Genomic DNA, 25,857 nt, shown 5'->3' on the forward strand with positions numbered 1-25,857 from the left:
CGTGGAACTATAATCTAACAATCTCCTTAAAATTGCCCATTTTTTATTCCTATCCCACAGAAACCCCCTAAGTGTGGTGTGTTTAACTTCTTAATCTGCTAATAAAGACGCCTTACAGGGAGTCTAAATTATGCAAAAACGTTTCAATTTTTTGTAGTTGTAGAAACACCACACACATAATTATATAAATAATTACGCTATTTCATTATACCAAGTAGGCAATTTTAGTGGCGTATAAAAGCAAAAAGTTCCCTTAATTTTGGTTGGAACGCCAAGGCTAGCGGTAATAATTATATTCCCGCATTCATTTAAGCTTTAATGCTAGAGCAAACAACATCGTACGTATGTAATTTCTCGTGATGTCTGACCAGTGCAGTACAACACGTAACCTCTAAACTTGTGCTTTTGACCATCTGGTCTGTCCAGAAAGCAATATACATAACTAATTAATTTTTTAATAACCGGCCGCTACAACTACTTAAAATGTCATACACCTCCTATGTCTCGCGCTACGTTCGAATTAATTTAACTGCTCTAAGTATTTAGAACTCTTTAACGACGTGTGAGGGGTCACAGAAATATATATATATACATGTGTGTATAAAAGGAAAAGACACAATATGATGGGAATAAAACTAACAGTCTTTTGTAATGCAGAACAATAAAATCACACCGTCAAAACTAATTTAATAAGGCATGAAGCTGATATAGATTTTTAGATTTATTATTGTAAGCATCTGTTGTAGATTATTAGTCGAGAACGATAGTGATTTTTGTCACTTTTTATCATAATGATACCGGATAATCGAGTACAAGGCATTAGCTGTATGGGGTATTCGGCAAAAATCACTAAGGGTAATGGTACATTTATTCGCTTTGAAAGGCTTTCCGTTAAATACCATTCTCTCAAGTCCCAAACCACTCTAAGTCCCGTTTAAAAAATCGTTTAAACACTAACCCAATGAAATTTTAATTAACAATTTTTAGATATGTGTATTATTTTGATTAATATCGATGCATCTTTGATTATGTGTGTATGTTAACGGAAATGTGTGTAATCCGTCATTGTATACAATTCCTAGGAAATGTATTTAATTCCTACAATCACCCGAAAATGTGTGAAATAAATTATATTAGACACATTTCCTTAAAAATCCATACATTTCTTAAAAAGCGATCGGAAATGTATTACATTCAAGATGTTAATGGGTACGCGGGGGTAGCCGAGTGAGGGGAGGGTATTGCGTCATCCGATCAGACGATATAAATAGTATGTTTCCCACGACATTGTCTGCGTAAAACTTTCTAATTTTTTATAATAAGAGCACATGTTATAGTCAATAAACAATTGAAAAAAAGTAGACCAGATCACTTGCGACAACATCCTGTTCATGTTTGTAAAATCTCATTGAAATCGGTACAAATTTTAGTCCGTACAGACATCCAAAGAAAAACTCTCTTTGATGTTCGGTTCGTTTCTTATCTTTTATTCGCATACAGATGACCTTACAACTGCGAATTTAAACTCTTCTTAAGATTTAAATCGCCCAATTAATTAATAAATCAGTAATGATCTCTATGAAGAAACGAAATTAAGCGGAAGAAAGTAGTTTCCAGTTTTAAAAACAGCTATTAAATCATAATAAGGCCTTGTGAAGAAGCAACTGTTCTAGTGGGAAGAATTTTGCGTGTACTGTTTACAAAAGGATAAAATTTGATACATTTATTACCAAAATACATCAATGTTAAATTAGTAGAAGCGTTTGGTATAATATACTGTAAAATACTGAAGGTTTCTCCAGTTTCCCTTACAATAAGCTAAGGTAGATAATAAATTGATGACCTTAGTTTTTCTGTGCCGGTTTTCTTATCTATAACTTAGATACCGTATAGCCAACAAAATTTCGGATTTTAATTTAGTTCTTGATTACATCCTTCCCTATGTATATCTTGTATAAATAAACTGCTTTTCATTGAAGTTAAGACTTAATCTCTAAGTAGTCCTTCAAGCCGAGTAAAAGCAACGAAATCAGATTTCGAATCATATTTGTTACATTTCTCGTTTTATCATAGCTTTTAGTAATTGTTCAGAATTGGAGCTCCAGATCAAAATCGCTCCAAAAATTTTTTCATAGATTTCCGGCCATTTTACATAATAGAATTAGATATTAGAAGGTGGAAGAGACAGTTTTTTATGACTTCATAAATAGAAAATGCTACTTATGATTTACTGTATGTACGGGAAGAGATGAGTGGGGAGATCAAGGGCGTAAAATTCATTTATTAATATTAAAAAAGAAATAACTATACATCACCATATACCCTATGATGGATGCTGTACTAAAAATAAAGGTGTCTCTCCCGCCTCAAATATAATCATTGAACCCTCAGAAATAACCAGAAATCGATGAAAAAAATTTTGGAGCGATTTTGGTCTGGAGCTCTCATTCATTTAAAAGTTTTGTATATAGGCCGTTTTCTTCAAGAGTTTCCAAAGTATTTAAAAAATATTCAGTATTAGAATACAATTGAATATTCATTCTTTAATGGCATAATTCTTCCTTTGTTTTGATTAGACGACGTCCAGTGAAAACTTGTTTTCCGTTGACGTTTTTAAGTCCATATTATGTCTGAATTGTATGTATACATACCACATACATACGTACTGCATATATATAGACATACAAAAAGTTCGTAGGGCAAGTAAATACCTTACCTGTGTGTATAGGTCCTGTGCTTAACAACTTGATATTCCTGAAGCAGCTTTTGTCTCTTTCTCTTGTTCCGCTGAATAGCATGGGGCGGGAATCAAAAGCCAATGGGCGTGCCTTGAACAAGCTTAAGTCAGTCGAAGAGCTTTCCTTTTATTTTTGTACCATTCTTTAAAAAGTTAAATTTGGTTCTGATTTATAGGGACCTCTCCTTATATCCACAAGTTAAAAAATGATAAATCATTATGGATTTTCCTGTACGTGATGAAACCCGCTTGTCGCATTTATTACTATATTACTAATTCGTTAAATTAACAAACACAAATCGAACTTATAAAAACAATTGAAATAANTTTCTTTTTCTGTTAATAAATATATACAGTTTGTAGTTTTTCTCTCTATTAAACTAAATAACTAACCAAAATAGAAAGTTGTTTATTTTCTAATACTATGTTTTGTATTACGCCCGCTTAGTATGACGTGTTTGTCATTTTCCTTCGATGTCACTATAAGCGGATTCTACCGTATGTATAGACCTAAATGCGCATTCTCTTCAACGTACGTATCATTATATTTCCTTTTTGTCGGTTGGTTGACTCCTCGACAATAAAGTTACGTGGTCCTTAATAAGAAATTAATTTGTATATTGTAAAAATTAATATGAATAGGAACTTTGAGATTTCATGATAGAAAGCCGGTAGTTTTACCAAACGTAACAGGTTAAAAGTATAAATTAAAATAATGAACTGCGCTGTGTAAATGCAAGCATGTGTGATAATTTAAACGAGAAACCAGTTCAATCTGGAAATGCTTCAAAGTTCAAGGAAGGCACTCGCCGTAAAACTATCAAACGAGTGTCTTGTGATATTCGAATGAAACAGTTATATGTTTTTTCTGCTATTCAATTTCTTTTTATTGTTAATAAAAACGTTTCAGTAATAATCATATGGTTTCTATAACCCATTATTGCCCATAAATTATGTCCATGTCATGTTAAATCAACGAAATTGGCCAGTAGGTACGTGAAATTTAAAAAGTTTCCATTTTATAATCCATTTTAAATAAAATCTCGCATGGGAAATGGAAAAGCTTATTGTGCTTGAGCATTTCTAACTGCTATAGCTTTACAATCCTATTAGGGTAGATAGAGGTTAATTTCCATACTTTATATTAATTTAAATAATTCTTTTAAGGGTCTGATAGAACACAAATCCAAGATGGCGTCACGTTATGAGTAAGGCTTTTCATAAATTTCACTTTTAATCGACCTTATTGATTTTTCCGATAATGAGGGAATATATTTGGAGATTGTTGGCGCATTTGTTTTCCTTAAAGAAATTAATATTATGTTAGAAAATATTGAATATTCCAAGGATTCTACACATTGATTTTATCAACTAACTTTTAAATTCGGAATACTTATCCGTAATGAATAGCAGAATAACAAGAACTATTGAACGGTATTTTAAATATCGATTGTATTTATGTAAATGTTTATTTTTCTTTGAATATGACACATTAAAATTCCTCCGCAAATGACAGGCGGAACGTTTTCGGTATCATTGTTAATTAGTATGTAAAACAGATCGCAATAGATTATTGACAAATTAAAATTAAAACTTAATTACTGGTAACAGAGGAGAGACTCAGGTGTTTAATACGAGTCTACACACGTGTAATTAAAATAATTAAAAGCAATTATGGATATACTACAAAACGACACCTTAAAGCATTAAATTGTTTACCTGCCATTGCATACATTTTAAATAGCAATAATTTGTAAAAAAATAACACAAACGGAATTCTAATTGAATGTTTACTTAATTAAACGAACGTAGAAATTAAAAATGTGTATAGGCTATTTTTAGACCAGTTTTTAAACAACGTAATAAGGATAATTTGAATATGAAACTTGATCATCGTAGCAATAAGAATAAAATAATTTTTAATACAAAAGCATTTCACAATAAAATTTGCGCAAGAGTTTGGTTGATGATGTAATGTTTTATAACTAAATTATAACTATTTTGAAAGTAAATTGTGATAATTATTACTAACGTAAGTAGTTAAACTTACGACAAATTGTAGTTTAACTATTGCTTTTCTTCTCCACTGTCACAAGTACAATTTATGGAAAATTTTATATTCTTTAAAAAAAGTGTGTTGTAAAGAATTTAACATATTAGAAATTTTAAGACAATAAAATAATTTTTAGGCATAAAATAATAGCTCAACGCAATTTATAATATACATAAATATATTCTACCCCCATTCGTGGCTATAAAATAATAGCCTTTGGTCTCCCATTGATGACAATAAGAGGGTTTCATAGCACCTGGTCACACGAAGGGCTATTTTGAATAGTATAAATATCTTCTTTACACATTAATTTTTCATGAAAAGTGCGAAACTGTTTCAAGATGTTTTAGAATAGGCTAACTAAGTGGTCGATGAGAGACGTATGAACATAATTGAATGTTTTAGAACAAGGGTCGGTAACTAATTTTAGATGTTTTTGAAAATTTTAATCGAGAACATATTTCTTTCTCAAAAAATGATAAGGGTGGCGCTCAAAGCTCAAACATACTTTGTCACCTACAGAAAAATATTTTTTATTTCAGTAATTTACTTTCAAAAACTTTTTGGCGTATCAGTTTATGATCTTCCGCGGTCCGGTTCTGGACGACCGTTCTTCTAGAAAGTTACTAAACTTTCGAGAAACTTCCCGTTGAATGTTCTCGAAAATTCCACTACGCCGGACGTAACGGAAATTGTTTACTCATTGAATGATACCGTGGACAACCTTACAAATAGTTGTTATTCTATTTCCATATAAAAATTTAACTGAACCTGTTGTTAGTCATCTGATAGGGGTTAAAGTTTCTAGTACTCCTCTTGCGCCAACCTTACCAAAAGTTGTTATTTTAATTCTCTATAAAAATGTAACTAAGCCTATTGTTAGTCACGTAATGTTGGTTAAAATTTTCACTTCTGATAATAATGACTAATAAATAAGGATTTAAATTCTACATTTCGGTTTGTTTCCATACCTCCGTTATCTAAAATTTGAGGGCTTTAAGTAAAAAGCTTTGTATTTAAAATTTGAGTTGTTTGTTAGAGTGCCCGAACATACTAAAAGCATTCGTTGATTATGTGTTTTTGTCTTTAACATTCTTTGAACTAGACATCCTGATAAATTGAAATGACGGTATTGTATTGTATTATATATATCACAGAAATCGAATTTTTAACATAACGAAAGTGTTCTACATAAATAATTCTTTTAAACGTTCAAGAAACACTTTTATTTTCTCTAAATTACAATATTCATGTCAATTAAAGCGGAATAGTATAGAATTTTGCTCAATGAAGTAATGGAAAGTGAGTGAAAATTCGATCACAATATTTGACTGCTACATGGACAGTATACAGTGAAGCTAAATCAATTCCTTCAAAAGTTTCATGTCTGTAGGGCTAACCTAACCAAAATTTACAAGTACTTTAATAAAAATTTTCTCATAATTCATCCTGTTGCATTCTGTAATCCTTTTTGGCTTAATCTTCATAAGGTATTCTTAATATCTCCAGTTTCTCTCATTGGATACTGTATTTGGAAAACCGAGTTAATTTTGATAAACATTTCAGAATGTTTTAGATTTTAAGAAACATATGCTTTCATATTAATTAGTACCAAATTCAACTAAAATATCAGTTAACTGTTAGAAATAAAGAGGACAGAGCCCTAATATATTCTAGTTTTATCTAATGAAAATTATCTATTTTGCTTGCATCACTCTGTACGAATCGTTCCAATCGTAAAAATTAAGGCCAATTGAAATCTTTCAATCGCCTATAGGCAAGTAGAATGACATATGTAAATTACTTTACATTAAACTGTGTCGCATTTATTAACTATTCGTTCTTATTAAGTCAGTTTGTTTAGAGAATCAACAATTAATTTTTTATTAGAGAAAACATCAATGGGACTTTCCTTTCACATTTGCTGTTCGGTTGAAATCATTTTTCCGACGTGGAAATTTTTTTAAGTCAAAACAAAAGAAAGTTCTTGATATTCCGCAGATTAAGTAATTTATTAGTTTAAAACCTCACTAGTTTATATATGTGTTTACAAATCTTCTTTATGTATATTATATCATCGAAATCAAATACGTTAGATAGGTGTTTTTCGCGAGAGATTGAATTAGGTAAAACGACTTTTTAATTTCATTTCATTTTCACGTCGGACGACATAGGTACAGGCTTGTTTGTTTACTTCATTAAATTGTTGTACCTCCAATAAGGTGCGATTAAAAAAGAAGTTACGTGTACATCAAGCGTCCGCATAGGTAAGCATTGGTAAGTAAACAGTACGAAGTCTGCTTATGGTAACTTGATCTCCAATTAAAAACCGCGCCGAGCAGTCTGAGATGGGCACGGCAATTTAACCATATAAGCTACCACATTGCTATTATTGACATTGTCCGCCAGTAAGGCATATAAAAGCTTACCGTGTGTAGAGAGAAAAAGGAAAAGAAAAACATTCCCATTATCAGACCGAGCGACTTTTCTGTTTGATCGGCATCATTTTTCAAGCTAAGTGCCATTTTGTGTAGCCTGTCAAACTTCTTAGCGCAAATATTTTAGCTTATCGCATATAATAAGACACATCCCTACAATAGATGCTTACAGTAAAGGTATCCGTTTCAGGAGGAGATATTTCTAAATAAGGATAATGCACGGACTACACTAGGTCATCACTCTTCTGTTAGATAATCTTTTGCGTTAGGTAAAACAATAGTAAATATTTTTAAAGTGGTGCCACCTTTAAAAAGGCTTTTATGTTGAGGAAGCCTAGGATATTTAACGTAAAATATAGAGAAACTGTTAGATTTTTGAAATTTCCATAAAAATTCAAAAAGAAAACAAATTCCATTTTTGATCTCACAGATTAGCAACTTGCAAAAAAATGCCCTTGGCATGTCAAAACCTGCACAAAAATTGAACTAGTTAAAACTTGTCCAAAACGATACCTACCTATATCTTTAGTGAAAAGAATGCAAAAGAAAAAAATTGAACTCACTCGTCTCAATAAATCTTGCGGAATATCAAATGGTGATAAAAAAAGAACGAATTGAATAGATGAAGCTGTCAAGTTATCCACCGATGGTCAGGAAACAATAAACACCTGCACATGTCTCACGAGCACAAACACAAGCACATTAACAGGTAACTTGGTATACCATCGAATCGTCCATGAGACTGAAGAAGACGATCACCCTCTACCTGTAATATCTTCGCGTGTGGGGCGGCCAATGAGGCCCCGTACGGGAGGAGGGTCGAAATGCACCCGCGATTGCTGATTCATTTTCACGTCAAAAGTTTTTCCGAAACTGTCAACAACAAGTGGTCAACTTTCGGCACTGTCTATTGATAATGGGTGGCCACCTACAACCTACCTAGAAGGAGAGATTCTTCCATCTATCGAGATTTAAAGCGGTAGAGTTTCTACATAATTCTCTGTTTGTTACCAGTTAATATTATGTAAAGTTATACCATCTTCATTAATATTGATTATACATATGGCAATCAATATTCACAAGCTTCTATAAGCATATTTCAAATTAATTTTATTTGATAAATTAAAAGTTTCCAGTTTCCTAACCCAAATACAATAAAAGAGTCGTCGTAAAAGAATGGTTTCATTTCTTAGAGACTGATTCTATTTTAAATGTTAATCATATGCTATATGCTGTAGATAATCAACGTCAAGTTTTGCTTAGAATACTCGTCTAATTTAAAAAAAACTTAGTTTTGGGCTAGACTGAATTTGCGAAAGTAGAAATTTTTAAATCCAGTAAATTAAGAAAGAACTATTTTATAAGAAACAAGGATTAAAATTTTTACGAATAATTTTCGTAAAAAAGAAGTAAGATTGGAAGAAACAGTAAGATTTATTGACACAATATTTTTTGCATCCAGAAAATTTTGATGATGCATTTTAACATACTCCGAATTCTTAGGTAATTACTTACGAAAGTAATTCTTTTATTCCGATCTAATAAAATTGACCACTTCCTAATAATATTAAGGATCAAACGAAGGAATTGATTCCTGTAAAGCATGTGCATTTCGACTTTTCCCATGTGTAGAATGGTCCACGTGCTGTATTCATTGGACAACAATGCAACTTGTGAGAATTGTCAGTTGGTTCTACTGCCAAGTGGCTCTCTTGAGGTTTTACCACAATGGACTGTTCAGGATCTTTCAGACTACAGCATAATGGTACACAAAAGAGAGTGTTTTTTGATGAACTTCCAGATACATTCGTCAACACGACTTAAGGAGTCAATTAGAGGATGTTTAACAACATACTTCCTTAAAGCTAAACATGCTGACGATCGAAATCAATTTGGGCGTGGATGGGAAACGCTGATACGAACTTGCTGACAGTTATATATTCTCATGTGTAGGTATTTAATTAAGCAATTAACGATATGAAGTGGACAGTGTTGCTGTTGCTGATTCGTTTCCAGTCTGTGGAAAGCTGAGGTTTTGGATACGTGACGAGGAAGAAGAAGTGAGGGTATACCAAGCTTAGGAAAATAGAATTATTCTTTTTTGACCACCTTTAATAATTCTTCCATAACCGTTTGTATGCTAATGGTTCTAAGTATGAAGTAGAAAGTTTTTGAAAAATTTACGACCTCACGAAGCATTCGTGGAATCCTTAAAACGGCAGTGATATCCATAAGGAGATCGATCTGTTTGTAGCGCTGGTTTGTTCATTTTTAATTTATGAGTCTTTAAACCTTGCAGTCAGTCCCAACATTTGAAAGAATACATAATTAATGGATGCTAACGAAAAATTCCGAGTTGGTATAGATGATGGAACGGAAAATCGGTCCTGATGTCCAGTTAATATTTGAATAAAAAATGCAAAGCACGCAGATGTTTTTACGAACTCCTTTTATGGCATTTGTAGTTATTTGTTTTCATGGTAAAAACACGCGGATGGAAGACGGCTGATACTAAAAATTTACAGTGGTAGTTTGAAACTCGTGTGTATGCTCAAGAGGAGGCTCAATAAATAACGAGATGTGGCAGCTTAAAAAAATGCAGGCCTTTAGCATAAAGAGCGCTGATATTTACTACCACATCTCACAAAAAGACCAAAGATCGTTTTCATGTGAACGTAGCAGCACACCTGTTTCTGCTTTAGACTAGTGGGCACCACAATACCTCTTTATTTCTCTCTTTCACTCGTCTTCTCTCTCTATCACGCGGTCAAAAATAAGTTGATCACGTCCAGATTTTTCTTCTTTGTCTTTCTAAACACGGCGAACAAGTACGAACGTTGATGGGATGCTGTATCCGTCGACCGCTAAGGCTTCCAGAAGAGACTGGAAGGCATATCTACAATCGCGGCCTGCATGTCAAGAGAATAAATCAAGGCCTGTTATTTTAAAATTAATTGAAATATCAGGTTACTTTGGCTTATCGAACCATTGGTCCATTGTTTGAATAAGATGTAATCTAACTCCCGATCTTTCGTAACAACATCTATATAAGCCCGATTACCACCGTTTTGTGTGTGTGCACACGTAAAGAAGACGGATGCTTAACCACTATCTGTATCTGGACGTTAACTACTGTATAGGAAAAGACTTGACAAAATCACTTGAATCCCGTCTATTTCATTCGGTTATTTAGACAATTGCATTGTACCTATTGCTCTTTATGAAGTACTACCTAATACAACACCAAAAAGGATAATTCAACCATCAAATAGTTTATATGAAGATAAAGGTAGCAAAGACGTGAATTTATGATTCTAACTTCTAATTAACGGCAGTCAATTCTAAATGTTATTACTTACTACTATCATGGTTGGTTTTTTCATTCATGGTACTAAGAGGTTGACTGTGTGCTCCTCCATGGTCACTATTAATCACTTGTTTTAATTTTAATTCGAAACGTAGTCGAATATAGAGACGATAGACTTCACAATGACAAAATTTACACTGTTTCGAACAAAAGCTGTTCATGTTGCGAAATTTGTGTTGTAATTTACAAAACAAATACAAACGGCTCCTTTGCATAGGTAATTCATAACCAGAAAAAAGGAATTCCCCTTTTTTATTTGACTTTAATACCTTTACTCCTTATTTTTTCTTTAATTACACGACGAACGAAAACAGTTTTTGAAATCAACAGAAAGAAACCAATAGTCTCCTCCGATGTCTTGTTTTTGGCATATATTAAAGGATAATGTTCAATTTTATACAGAAATCTTGTCTAGAACAACGCAGTTCCAGAAAAACAGTCTCCCATTTTCTTGGATATATGAATAAGTTAAACTTATAAAAAAGAGAATAACTAAATGATTATTATTGACTATTTTTAAAGTTACTAATCGGTAATCAATATTCACAGCAAGTTATGAGCACATCATCTTTATTTATAAGTAAAACTTATTGCTATAATAAAGATTTGGAGATGATATTATATCTACCGATGAATGAATAAAATTGACTTTGTATTTTTACCGCTTTATTTAAATATTTCTCGTATTCCCTTAAAGACATAAGTATATTTTATTAAATTACCAATATATGTATTGATACTTATATTTTCTTTGTGGTTACTAAAAAAAATCTCTTAAGAAAGGGTTACGTCACATTGAGATATCGTCTGCATATTGTACATCGTTAAGCGCAGGTAGGCATGTTTGTAAAATTTAATTACGAAAGCAATTATTCACACATGATGACTTCTTACAAAATATTGACCTTTTATTCTAAATTCAAAAGAAAGACATACAACATTATATAAATATATGTATAGGTAAAGTTAAAGTTGTTCAAATTCTTTTAACAAACTAAACTTGGAGGACGTGTAATTATACAATAAATATGGTCACGTAGCACCATAGACCTTACTTATGACATGTGTAATCAGCTCCCTGCTGTTATTGCATCTAGAAGGTACATAATCTTTCATAATCTTCCTTTTTTCCTAGTAAACACCTATAATACATTATCTACTGTACAGTGAACTTTAAAGTAGCGCTACTTCTTCTATTAGGTAATATTGAGTGTTGCAAAAATGCTTGGCGATTGTATAAATTTCCTTTGGATTAGTAAGTGTGAGAATTTTCAATATAAAATGATCATCATCAAAACGTCGTCATCGTAAGTCTGATAACTGGTTGGACACTCGCCTCCCAATGAAGGAGTTTTCCTGCACATTTTCTGAGTCAATCTTCATGATTCTCGATAGCCAAAATATTCCTCGCCCTAGTAATTTGCAAATATTAATATAATCTAGCTTTTTTCTGTTTCTGATATGTCTTTAACTAACCCTTTATGTCTCAGAAAGTGTCCCACTATCCCATCTTAACGTTTTCGTATTATTGATTTCCATTTACAGTAAATTAATGCATTTCTTGTAGCGCATTGAGAATGGACGCTTGAAAGTATTCGAAACACATCACGTTAAGGCGAGATTAAAAATAAGCTTTTATTTCCTTGTTATATCCCTAAAGTCCCGATTTGTTCTACAAATTTAGATAAATGGTAACAAGAATTGAAACTAATTACAAGCTAGCGAATCAAAACGTTTTGTTCTAGATTAATTATAACAAATGAAGTAAATAACAAAATTACAATTTCAATTGATTTCCATTTTCCCCTCGCCTCCGCCAAAATCACCACCACTGACTGTTATTTTCAATTAAACTTACAATCAGCGAAACAAGTGAGTGTTCTATAACAAAGGTTCGTAGTACATTAAAATTTCGAATGAAAGATAACATTTTACGGGTTCGGGTATTTTACCATTCATGTTTGGTCAATGGGTAGGTACATGTTAGTCTATGTAATAAGCGTGTGTTGTGTACGGGGATAGACATGTAATCGTGTTCTCCTATCTTCGGTTCTGTTGTAGAGTAGGCCCAAGCCATCAACTCTCACGGTTAATCCTTAGACCACACGTGACTCAGCACAACTATTCTAAATACGTATGTGAGTACATTATACGTATGTATACGTATCTGTTGGCACATTGATAGTAATCAGGAAGAGTGCTAACATGTATTAAGCTGATGGAATACCTACCTACATATCTTACATATAGTTAGATTTACACAATGGTTTTTTAGAAGGATCTTGCCTTAATAATAAATCAGCAATATTTTCGCGTAAGTATTGCCATTAACGTAGGTTATCAGATGTTATAAAATTCTTTTAGATAAATAATAACAAAAGTTTTTCAACAAGGAGATGAAAATTGATCCAATTAAAAAAATGCTAGACTTCAGTTTTAATCCGACTTTTCTAAGTATTCAGGATAAATTCTCTCAAAAATTGTTGTATTTTTCCGAAGGCTTTATTGACTATTTATTATTTTCCATCACCTGATCCAATATAAACATGTTTCAGTAGCATAATAAAATTAATTTGATTAATAAGAATTAATCTGGATAGTTTGAGTGTTCAACATTAGTTGGCAGATGACCAAGCAAGTTTAATGTAGTATATGAAATTTATATACATTACAGTCAGCTTCCTCAGTTAAACAACAACTTGTGAAGACAATACGAGGGAGTACAACAATCAATCCCGAAAGTGAATGATCTTAACTTTAGGGATATGAAATTATTTCTAACTAGCTGTTTTCCGCGACTATTCGTCCGCATGGAATTCGATTATATCGCAAACTCCACTTTAGATTATTAGAGGTCGTATTTTGGAAACTCATTTTCTAGAGGATGATACTGTTGATAAGGAACCTTTACGAAAATTTTTGGGCTTCCTGATCCTAACTTAGAGGTTTGGACTTTATCTTGATTGATACATCAAACTGTAAACCCCATTTTCATCCCTTTAGAGGTTGAATTTTAAAAGATCCTCTTTTAGTGCTCGCCTACGTTGTATAGGGAAATCCCATGCAAAATTTCAGATCTTTAAATCCAGGGGTTTGGGTGTGCGTTGATATATCAGTCAATAATTTATCCTTTTATGTGTACATTTGTTGTACCAAGAGACATTAAACTTTAGGGAATAATTTCAAAGTTATCAAAGAAAGGAAATATTTTGAACCGTTCTCCCCACTATTTTAACCCTGCAATTATAAAATACAATAATCCATACATCCAGAGATTGCACTCTGTACTAATTTTGTTAATGTAAGAAAAAATTGGGAAATACCTCACATTACGAAGTTGTAGTAGATAAATAATAAAGCTAATAGTTATTGGTCATTANGAATGCAAATAGCAAAATACTACTGTTTAATATTTTATCTTGCAAGTTAAATGTAAACAGTATTCTTCAGTAATAATAATAAGAGATAATTGTTTATAAACGCATTCAAAGAAGCCGACGATAAATTGTAGATTTGACTTTATTTGCATGATACGCAGATACACATGCATTAGCATCAACTGCTTCTATTAATAGAATATGGAAATTATTGTTTTTTAAAACGCGCTGCTAATACTACGAAATGAAATGTTTCTAGGAATTTCTAGATTATTGATAATTGAATTATGTACTTCAATACATATAATTGTTTATCAAGTGGAGAGTTTATACATAGCTTAACTAGTTGGTCAAAAATATTATTAGTTGTAGTTAACTAACTCATACGATATGTCGCAGTTTGAAAAATAGAAAGAAGAACGCTTTTTACTTTATTGCTTTACAAAACGTCTTTAGAATGCTTTTGCTTGGAGGCATAACGGGCAAAATACCCCGTCTTGAGGGGGCCCCCGACTCATTTTTTTTTTGTCGCGGCAAATCTATGGTGGCGAACTTATGATATTCGGGAAAGTAACTACTAACTATTTAGGAAATTTATTTGGGTTTCCAGGAAACTTTTTTTTATTAAGGAAGTGAATTTGCCACTGGCCTCAGATGGTACAGTTACGCCATTGTTTTAATTTTAATAAAATCATGAAATTACTTATTTGGACTAAATCTACTATGGCCTATGACGCATTTTGACACTTTAGATTAATTTAGGTGATTTTACTTATGCATACAAAAATAAAGAAAGTGTATGGCTCCTGATATTCCTTTTGTAAAAAGCAATTGTCCTTCGATTTCTAAATAAATATTTACTGAAATACCTTTCTTGAAATACTTTGCGATCGATTTGGCTTTTTGCTTATAATTCATTGAAGAACTTGATGGAAATGTTTAGTATTTTGACACACTGGTGCACTTAAGATAAAGGTCTCATGTGAATTAACTACCAATAATTGTGAGTAACAATATTGTCAATGATAATCGTAAGTAAATAGCGTTTTATTTGATATTTATTTTGAATCACATGTCAGCTTTCTCTAGATACTTCTGTACGAAAGGTGAACAAGTCATTCTCGATTTACATGACTCTCCTACTAATATAGTTCACCACGACGACGAATGACTTGTTGGATGCGCGCTGAACTCGTTATTAATGTTAATTTACGGGGAATGGTAATTGTCGTTGGGATATTAGTGTTTCGTTTTACGGGAACGCTCATCGCCCAAACAAAAAAAAAAAGAATAACTGGATTCAACTCGCGCAAAACGCCGTGAAATTAGATGTTCATCCAATAGTCACCTATAAGGTCGTAAGGCTTATAATACACCTTGAAATTACGGTTGTAAAAAGCCTTCTTCTCAGCAAACACTAATTTTGCATTCTGTTGCTTACTAATATTAATTATTTGCTGAAATTGTATACCACTTACTGAGTAATTTGGAACTACAACAGGCATTTTTATGGAAAACAACTTCACACAAGAGTACTGTGATTAATATGTAGGAATTGAAACTTGAAGGCGAATAATTTACGTGGTTTTTGAAGTTGTCAGTTAATGTGTTTGACAGTATTCAATTATTGTTACGATAGTCCTTAAATATGCGAAACTAATATGCCAATTTATTTTACTATTATAGCTCTTGGAAGTGTATGAAAATTATTATCTTTTGAAGGTAATAAAGTTGTAGATAAATCTGTCGTCTATAAGACTTATAAACGTCACATTAAGATCAATAAAAACCTATTCTCGTAGTACATCCTGCCAGGAAGCTGTTTTGTGAACTTGCGAATTTAAACAATATGAAATCTTGAATATAGTTTATGAAATATTGAGCTAGATATTTTTTAAGCTTTTAGTATACTGAGCTTTTCTAACAAAAGCAGGTGGAAATTTTAACAGAATTTCGTTGATTTAATTCCATAACAACTACAAATTAACTACTAAATAAAACCAGTTAGAATAAATTTTAAAATATTCTGTATTCCACTAGGAGCTTTTTTGTCAGTTAAAACGAATAAACTTTTTTAATCGGTGTAATATATGCGCTGGCTACATGTAAAATTCGTATATTGCTGTGAAGTAACAGTTTTATGCAGATAGAATTTTAATAACTTCTTTAGACTGGTAGCAACTGATAATTACTGTCCAGAACCATGCACATCACACATTTGCTAATTTGGTTTCATCCGGTAGTGCCAGAAGAGCGACAGATGAAAATGGGACTTCATTTCTAAAATGTAGTCAATTTTAAAACTTCAATTTTCATAATCTCTAGCTTTCTACATGAAATTAAATTTAAACAAATCAAATTCCTTTTTTTTTGTGATATACAGTGGAATTCGTTTATTATGACTCCGCCTATATTAACCAACCGCTTAATATGAAGTAATTTTAGTGTTAAGTTTGGTTGTCAGATTAAATTCTCTGTAGAAAAGTTTGGATATAATGACTCCATTTAAAACGACATATCGTTTATTATGACTGATCCTCAAGAAATAACATCCGGCTATAGTGACCCAAGTGATTAATAATAACATTTTAGTTCATTTTTCTGACCCTTCTTATGTATATTGNAGTTTAAAGTTCATCTACTTTTGATGGAACACTATATACGTAGAAATTATTGTAAAAGGAAGAGCTTTTGCAATTTTAACACTATTTTAGTAGAAAAATAATCTACTTTTACTAATATAAAATATAACTATTTGGATAGCCTTTTGGGGTTCTCCGCACGCATCAGTTTAAAGTTCATCTACTTTTGATGGAACACTATATACGTAGAAATTATTGTAAAAGGAAGAGCTTTTGCAATTTTAACACTATTTTAGTAGAAAAATCATTTTATCTGCAGGATGCACTGGTCTGCAAAAGCCTTTATTAATTTTTATTACCTTTTTCCAGGATGTTCATCGTCCATAGCAGAGATGAAGAATTCACCTAAAATTCATGCGGAACGAAGTAGGAAGCAGGCATCGGTAAGTTTGTTAGAAATTTTTCCTTTAATACACCACATACTAATAATAGAAAGAACAGTTAATGCTTGAATATAATATATATTTCTGCAATGTTAAATTAGTAGAAGCGTTTGGTATAATATACTGTAAAATACTGAAGGTTTCTCCAGTTTCCCTTACAATAAGCTAAGGTAGATAATAAATTGATGACCTTAGTTTTTCTGTGCCGGTTTTCTTATCTATAACTTAGATACCGTATAGCCAACAANAATGAGACTTTTGAGTCTTGTAGTTTGAAATATCCCTAAAAATTCTATTGAGATCAAATGAGGACAAAATGAGTCCCAATTTTTTGACTCGGGTCTTCATATTCGCCCTACATTTTTAATTATGTTGAACATCTTTTTTCTTTCTTTGTTTCTAAATCTACAAATTGATTTGTGCCGTTGGCTAAAAGAGTACATACATACACTTCAAATATACTGTTTATTAATACAAATGAAATAAAGCAATAGATTAAGTGCATCATAAATAACTCATGTCGTTAAAATGGACATAACTTACGATAACATGATGTGTAAAATGTTAAGTAAGAGTGATTGTAGCTATGTGTGGGGGAACACCGATACGTTTTTGTAAGGTTAAAAAGAGGATAAATGCTTTTTGTGTTGCTGTTTAGTGGAACATAACGCATATTAAATATCGAAACAGAGGCAGAAATCAAGAAACAATTAACAATATAACCTCTTCGAAATAACTCTTTGTTACTTTGTCTATCCAAAATAAATGGTAGTTCTTCATAATAAACTGGTTTAAAGTAACGTAGTTTAAAATAGAGTTAACTAATTAAAAGAACAGATTACGCACTTATCTAATTCGGTAAAAATTTGAACTAGACTTTCTTAAGATTTAGTACAGTAGGCATATAAATGTACTTTATATACGTCATTTAATAAAAAGTGCGGCGCGATGTGGCTAATTTGATAGGATCTATAGATAATAAGGCTTTGATTCCTAGGGATCCTGGCGTATCCAAGTCAACCAAGCAAATAGCTGACTATCTTTTTCTATATTTCACTATCTTTTCACGCTAATTGGGAATTTATAGAAAAGCTGTTGTAAATTCAACCTGCCACATGTAATATTCTTGGGTTGACTATTTTTACTTATCTACTATGTGCAAGTATAATTATTAATGAGACTTGGTCTGATAACGATATTTGATTGATTTTATATGTTTAGTTTGATGTAGATCTAGAAATCAACGTATTTGTAAACGTTATATGAAGTAATGCATTTGGTTGAACAAGTGGAACCCTAAGCAAAGACGCGCATCGCGCTTGTGCCATCGTTGAAGTCTCCTTAGAATACTGACAAATATCGTCTCATTCAGCTACTTTCCTTTACAAACGTTTAATTTTATCGCTCGATCGTCCATTTGCCCATTCAATTTGTCAAATGTTTACACATATTTTCGATAGATATACACACAAAAACGTCGTTACGACCATCCTATATGCGCACGTTAATACACAACTATGAGTATATCATCATCATCATCATCTTTCCTATCCTGAGCTAAACTTCGCATTTCCCTAAAACTAGAACAGCCCACATCCTTAACTATTTGCGAACAGTAATCTAATCTAGGTCTATCTCTACCCCTCCTAATTCCCGTTTCTGCCTCTAATATGTCTCTGACTAGACCTTCATGTCTAAGAAGATGTCCTACCAACCTATCTCGCCTATTTTTTATTGACTTCCATAGAGTCTTCTGCTCTCCTGTTCTTTCCAATACCTCTTCATTTCTTATCTTTTCTACCCACGATATCCTCATCATCCGCTTATTACACCAAATTTCGAACGCTTCTAACCTTTTCTTTTCCGCCGCGCCCACTGTATATGTTTCGCACCCGTACAATGCCGTGCTCCAAACATATACCTTTAACAACCTTTTTCGAATTTCTAAACTAACCGTTCGCGAGCATAGAAGTGACTTCTTTTTATTAAAGGCAACACGACCCTGCGCTATCCTCTGCTTTATATCCCTACTACTCCTTCCATCCTCACTTATGTGACTTCCTAGGTTTCTAAAATCAGCTACTTCTTCTAATTTTTCGTCTCCTATCTTTATATTCGCTCTTTCCCTACTTTTTATTCCCTTGCTTATCAATATTTTCGCTTTACTTTTATTTATTTTCATACAGTACTGAACTGTCAGGACCGCATCCATTTTATTTAAAGCTATCTCTAGGTCCTCCTGATGCTTATACTTCTACATCATCTGCAAATCTAAGCATACTAATCTTTTGCCCTTGCACATCTATCCCTACAGTTGCACTGTCTTTAATGATGTTGATCGCGTCTTCGATGTATAGATTAAAAAGTAGCGGTGACAGTGTGCATCCCTGACTGACTCCCTTCCTAATATTTACTTCTCTACGTTGCAGACCCAGCTCTATAACTGCCTGTTGCTCTTTATACAAACTATATACTTTATGAGTATCTATATATAAAACAACATTTACATTCGTGTACTTGTTCGGACGTGATTACACAGCCTTAGCAAACAGCTTACTGCAGGTGTATTTAATTTTAATAAGGAGCAGGCAACTAAGTCAGGCCTGATAGGCCTCCTGGGCGCTGCTGATTGCTTTTCCTGTTGCCGTTGCTTTTCTTCTACACGCACACTTACTCGCACACAAACACACTCATATGTGAGAGAAAGGACAGCATCGAATTAATACATTGACCTCAAAAGTGTTGCTCACTGTAGGTACGTGTAGCCGTTCGATGCCGCAATCCAAAAATACCGCTTGGACTGAACCGAGCCGGAATGCCAACGGCCGCGTGATCTCAAGACATCAAAAATTTCCTTTGCTAGACTACACGACGCCTCGACGGTCTCCTGGTAATCGTAGAATTAAACTAAACCACTTGCTATCCTATAAGGAGATGCATATAAATACAGATGAATGAAGATCAAGAACAAAATAGCTAGCATCCAGTTTGGATCTCCTCGTTCTTATATATTACTTTCCATTATTGTCGCTTATCCAGCATTCCGCAAACATCTGTTTTTGGCACCTTCAGGGAACTAACGAGGTCAATAATATCCTACATTGCGATTGTAGTGAGACTGAGGATGCCAACTACTCATCCCACGAAACATTGCATCAGCGACTACATCGGTGTTCTCGCCAGCCGAGCAGAAGAATCAATCCTAGACCATAGACATTAAGCATTATTCAATTAGTCTAGCCAGGTTTTCAATAGGTCAATCTCTTAGCAGGAATGAATGTAAGAATCCTTGAAATCAGAAGGACAATGATGTGATATGACGCTCACGTCGATGATTTGGTATAGCAATGTTCATCAAAACTACGCGACTGCGTTCAACTGAGAACTTATTAACCCTTTTATTAGTATTAGTTATTCAAAGAGGCTTTATTGGTTACACTTTTGTCTAACGTACCCTTTTCAGGATAATGTTGATTGCAGTTTTCGTGTTGTTATGCTTTACATTTTATTGTAGATACGTTTTGTTGTAACTTCCAAGGGTCTAAAAATATGCATTTTCAATACCGTAAAATAGAAAACTGCTTTTGGTCATTAGAAAATAGTTTTTTGATGTTTTGTTGGAATCGTTCCCAGTTGAAGAAATGGTCATAACGTCTTCAGTCCTAAGACTGGTTAGACACGCACATCCACTCCTTCCTGTCCTGGGCTAATCTTCGCTTTTCCCTAAAACTAGAACATCCCACATCCTAAAAAATGGTCAAAAAAGTACGGAAATGGTCTAAAAATATATTAATTTTGTTAGTACCGATGGTCATGTGAATTGTTATATGGCTGGAAAAAGGTAATGATAAAAATTAAACATAGATACAGTGCGAATTCAACTCACGCATCAGAGGTTCCATATCATGGAGAACCATAACGATTCATAATGGTTAAATGCCGTTTTGTGACAGACGTGATAACAAAATACGTATACCCTCCGCCACCAAGCGTTAATTTATGTCTAAAAAAACATTGAAAATTTGTACTGTTCAACATAAGGAGACATCTCTACGGTATGGTTCCGTTGGGCCCATCGAAGGTGTGGTGAAAAAAAATAAACCCAAATAAATAATAATAATGTCACTATTTTAATAAGTAATTATTAGTTTCACTTAAAAACGGAATTTTAACTTCAGGTAATTATCTACCCTTATATTCTTTTAACAGGTAAATGTTATTATTCCTGTAATACCGACTGATCACCTAGTAATGATTAGTTAATTGCCTAAAGATCGTTTTCTTTGTACCGATTAGTAATTGCACCGACCGTGGGTATTGTTGTCAAATTGGTTAATTAGTTTTAAATATTGTGGATGATTAAATTAATCAATAAATATTACACCTGAAGCTTTTGTCGTTTAGTACCGAATCATTAACGGACAATGCCGAATCTATTAAATACATTTAATGAAGATAAAGGCATTAATAATTATAAAATAGGGTGAGGCAAAAATCGTTGATGGTTTCAAGGAACTATGTTGTAGAGAAAATAAGCTTTTAATCGATGACGTTGAAACTTTTGGGTAGTTCAAGATTTGATCAAAAGTGCTCAATTGAAACCTAATACAAAAATTAAATTAAAAAGAAAATGAAGTTAAGTATATTCTATAGATTAGAGGTATTTTCCAAAAATCCATTAGATTATAAGTGTAATTAAAAGTTGTTAGAAAGGCGTACTGTTTTGATATTGATCACACTTCTGCATACAGAATTTGGTATATTTCTGGTAATTGTGTTTATTACTTATTTAATTTAATAATGTGAAGTTTATGATTTTGAATCTGAAGCATTATGGTCTGTTAATATTGGTATACAGGTTTCGAAAACCAATTGGACTTTTAAATCTCGTACATCTATACGGTATTGATCTTAACATAAAAACTGAAACTTCAACTCAGAGTTAAAAAACAATTGTCAAACATTTCACACCTGATCAAAAATATTGAGGGTGTATATTTTGGCCGCATGCCGGTTGGGGTTTTAAGGTATTTTTCAAAAATTGAACAGTGCTTGTATGAGACACTTTCAGTAGTATAATTCAATACTCAATTTTTTGACGAGTCGACGCTGAGGCAGCGCCAGGACACTTCATGCATATGCACACTACTTATTGGGAAACTTTCCGCGTCTTAGCCTCGTAGTGACATTAATACGATGAGGACAGACGTCCAGAATCTAACCAAACTGGTTACCAACAGCTTGCGGCACTTCGGATGCCATACCGTAGATTCATTCTCTTTGCTGTTGTTACTATAGCTGCTGCTGCAGCTTCTGATGATAATTATAATAATGATGATTTCGATTATTATTCGATACGGCCGCGGGCTGTTTATTGTAATTCTGTTTCGCTGTTAACATATACAACAATGAACCTTTTCGAGACTCTTTGACAAAAAAGTGGACGAACACCTAGTATATTACAAGCCTATCGAGGGCTAAGTATATTCCAACAATTGATTATACTAATTTTCGTAACAATAAACAAGGCTTTAGTACGACAAGAATTTCAGCAAGAATATGGAGTATTAAAGCCTATTTAGCGAATATTTCAACCAATTTTGGAGTCATGTGCTAAATTTTAGATGACAACAATCGAAGATCAGTCAATATTTTATAATTCCATACGATTTTAATTGGATTAGCAATAGCAATAAAAATCTATGGAATGATGCAAACAGTTTATACGTGAAGATGATTTTCCATCCCCAACTATCATGTTTGACTGATTGCATAGAAAAGAGGAAACTGAATAAGTGAGCTTGTACCACGATAAAAGTAATTTTAAACTCTTGAATATACTGCTTGAAGTTAATATTGCAATTGTATTTTAGACCACAGTTTCTAGTGAGAAATAGGGCAAAAGTTAATAGTTCTTAATGTCAGAAACGCCATATTACAGTATTTTTTCACAGTAATATTTATATATTTGAGAAGTACAAGTTCTTTAATTCTGGAATTCTACCTTTACATATTGGTTACCTATATTTTGAACTACTTTTGCAAGAAAACAACAATACTTTTATAAAATTTATTCGTTTGGAATTGATGAGAGCAAGCACAGTTTACAATAAATGTTAAGATATTAAGATGTTAGTAGCATCCGAGATTATTAAGTGTGGCATACAAACAGACTTATGCATACCGAAATTTCAGAACATGGGTGTCTTAACTCTTCGATGTTGTTGAAAACCATTGAATCGTGCGAAAATGTAAAAAAAAAACACTTTAAGACCATCTATAAAATTAATTGTGTGTGAGAATATTAATGTTGTGATCTCATTATAGTTGATAATTCAAAAATAATATGTACTACATATAATTTTAAATGCAAGGTCTTTAAGAACTTGTGCTTAGAGGTAGGACGTTGTTGAATTATCAATCTCTTTTTGTCAAAACAGTTTAACTGCATTTAATTGTGGCAATCATTGACCTTTACATATATGTAACATCATAAAGACTTTAATATCTACGGCATGCTACTTGGATTTAGAGATAGTATCGCTGACGATCAGTCATTGTGGTCATTCGACTTCGATAATGTTTAAAGTGATATATGTACGTCTTTATACAAGCTGATCCTATTGATCAAAAGCTACAGCGTTTAAGAATGATCGATTACTTCAACGGAACACCGGGGCACTATAAATTCTGTTTCAGAATCCATCAAAGCATAACTAACAGAAACGTATTAGCAGATATAGTTACGAATGGGTATATGAGTATATAATAATATCAATGCGAAATAGCAACTTATATAACATACAATAATTATTAATAACTTGTACAACTGTTCTGATATTCAATCCTACACAACCTTAAAGTTTTACAATTTTGCTATTCANTGAACCGTTCTCCCCACTATTTTAACCCTGCAATTATAAAATACAATAATCCATACATCCAGAGATTGCACTCTGTACTAATTTTGTTAATGTAAGAAAAAATTGGGAAATACCTCACATTACGAAGTTGTAGTAGATAAATAATAAAGCTAATAGTTATTGGTCATTAATGTTAAAATTAAATTGATGTATGTACAAAACCTTAACGACTTGTCTTATTATGTACATACACGTTTCAGTTGCAATTGCAAGCATCAAAATAATTAATTAAAATACTATCGCCATAACATTTTGTTGTAACAAAATTTTCCATTTGACATAAAAATTGAATTTATTACATTTTAATTTTTCATATGAAGAGTTAAATTGCGCCGGGCTTAATGGTTGTGCTCCGAGATTCTACATCTCCTAGCGAGTGTACAATTTTGTCTTATGATAGCTATACTCATATTCATTCCTTGTACAAGTATTCCAAATTTGTTTTGTGCTCCGAATGAAGATTTCATTAAATAATTGAAAAAAAAATATATTTCAAGAATCCTTTTTAAAATCAATCTAATTTGAATATTATTTTAAAAATATGTGTATGTTAATTTGTTTGAGAAAAGTTATTCGAAAGTATTCGGAATGTTTTGAGTATCAGTAGGAGTAAAAGATGCATATATAAATCATTATGTATTCATGCCACGAACGAGTTTAAAAAACAGCAGAGATTGTGTGGCAAACATGTCTAAAACTGTCGCTAAACATATCATTCTTTGTAAAGAAAAACCGACTCGGTCGCATAAACGGGCGTATCTTTTTTTGACGTAGCACTCGGGATAATCCATCATCTCGTACTATTAAGCACAGTTTGTACGATGGTACCGGGCGTCATGCTGTCTAGCAAAAGATTTCCACAGGTGTATCCGGTCGTTCACATCGACGACTCTGTCAGTGTAAACCAAATGCACTTTGTGTACTCGTATTTGAGGTCAAGTCTTGTCATCATCATCATCATAACGTCGTCAGTCCTAAGAATGGTTGGAGACGCATCTGCACTCTTTCCTATTCTGAGCTAATTTTCGCATTTCCCTAAAACTAGAACAACCCACATCCTTAACTATTTGCGAACAGTAATCTAATTTAGGTCTACCTCTGCCGCTACAATCCCCCGTTTCTACTTTTAATATGTCTGACTAGACCTTCATGCCTGAGAAGGTGTCCTACCAACCTATCTCGCCTATTTCTTATTGACTTCCATTGAGTCTTCTTCTCCTATTTTATTTAGTATCTCATTCAAACCTTCTCTCCATGGTATCCTTATTAGTCGCCTGTAATACCACGTTTCGAACGCTTCTAACCTTTTCTTTTCCGTCGCGCCCACCGTCTATTTTCGGACCTGTACAGCGCTACAAACATATACCTTTAACAATCTTTTCCAAAATTCTAAATTAACCCTTTCGCGAGCATAGAAGTGACTTTATTGAAGGCGACTCAACCCTGCGCTATCCTCTGCTTTATATCCCTACTACTCCTTTTTTCTTGATTTATCTGACTTCCCAGATACCTCAAATTAGCCACTTCTTCTAATTTTTCATCTCCTATCCCCGAGTCGAAAAATTGGGACTCATTTTATCCTCAAATGAACTATTTACACTCATTTTTCCCTCATTTACACGTTTTTAATCTCAGATACCTCAATAAGTTTTCATAAGACTCATCACATTGGATTCTAAAAAGTCTCATTTTATTCTCAATGTCTGCAATCCTATGGCAATAGTCCTCAATTTAACCTCAACAAGAAAAGAATGAGACTTTTTGAAGACAAAATGAGGTTTCCTAAATAATCTTTACTCCTCAAAAGTCTCATTTTGTCCTGATACGGGAAAACCGCGGATAAAATGAGACTTTTGAGTCTTGTAGTTTGAAATATCCCTAAAAATTCTATTGAGATCAAATGAGGACAAAATGAGTCCCAATTTTTTGACTCGGGA

At 32.9% G+C, this 25,857-nt stretch overlaps 1 protein-coding gene across 2 annotated transcripts in view; it reads right to left on the reverse strand.

Annotated features, from left to right (window-relative positions):
- The window catches only part of LOC108736677 (protein decapentaplegic), a 46,021-nt gene that overhangs the window by 6,469 nt on the left and 13,695 nt on the right, over positions 1-25,857 (reverse strand). Inside the window, exon 1 of one of the 2 annotated variants that reach the window (XM_018469193.1) lies at positions 7,792-8,153. The exons of the other annotated variant lie outside the window; for it this stretch is intronic. The gene's annotated coding sequence lies outside the window, so the exon portion shown is untranslated. Of the gene's footprint in view, positions 1-7,791; positions 8,154-25,857 lie in introns of those variants that run through there. 2 annotated transcript variants of the gene reach the window in all.

Source organism: Agrilus planipennis, unplaced genomic scaffold (assembly GCF_000699045.2).
Source record: "Agrilus planipennis isolate EAB-ADULT unplaced genomic scaffold, Apla_2.0 scaffold12, whole genome shotgun sequence".
NCBI lineage: Eukaryota > Metazoa > Arthropoda > Insecta > Coleoptera > Buprestidae > Agrilus > Agrilus planipennis.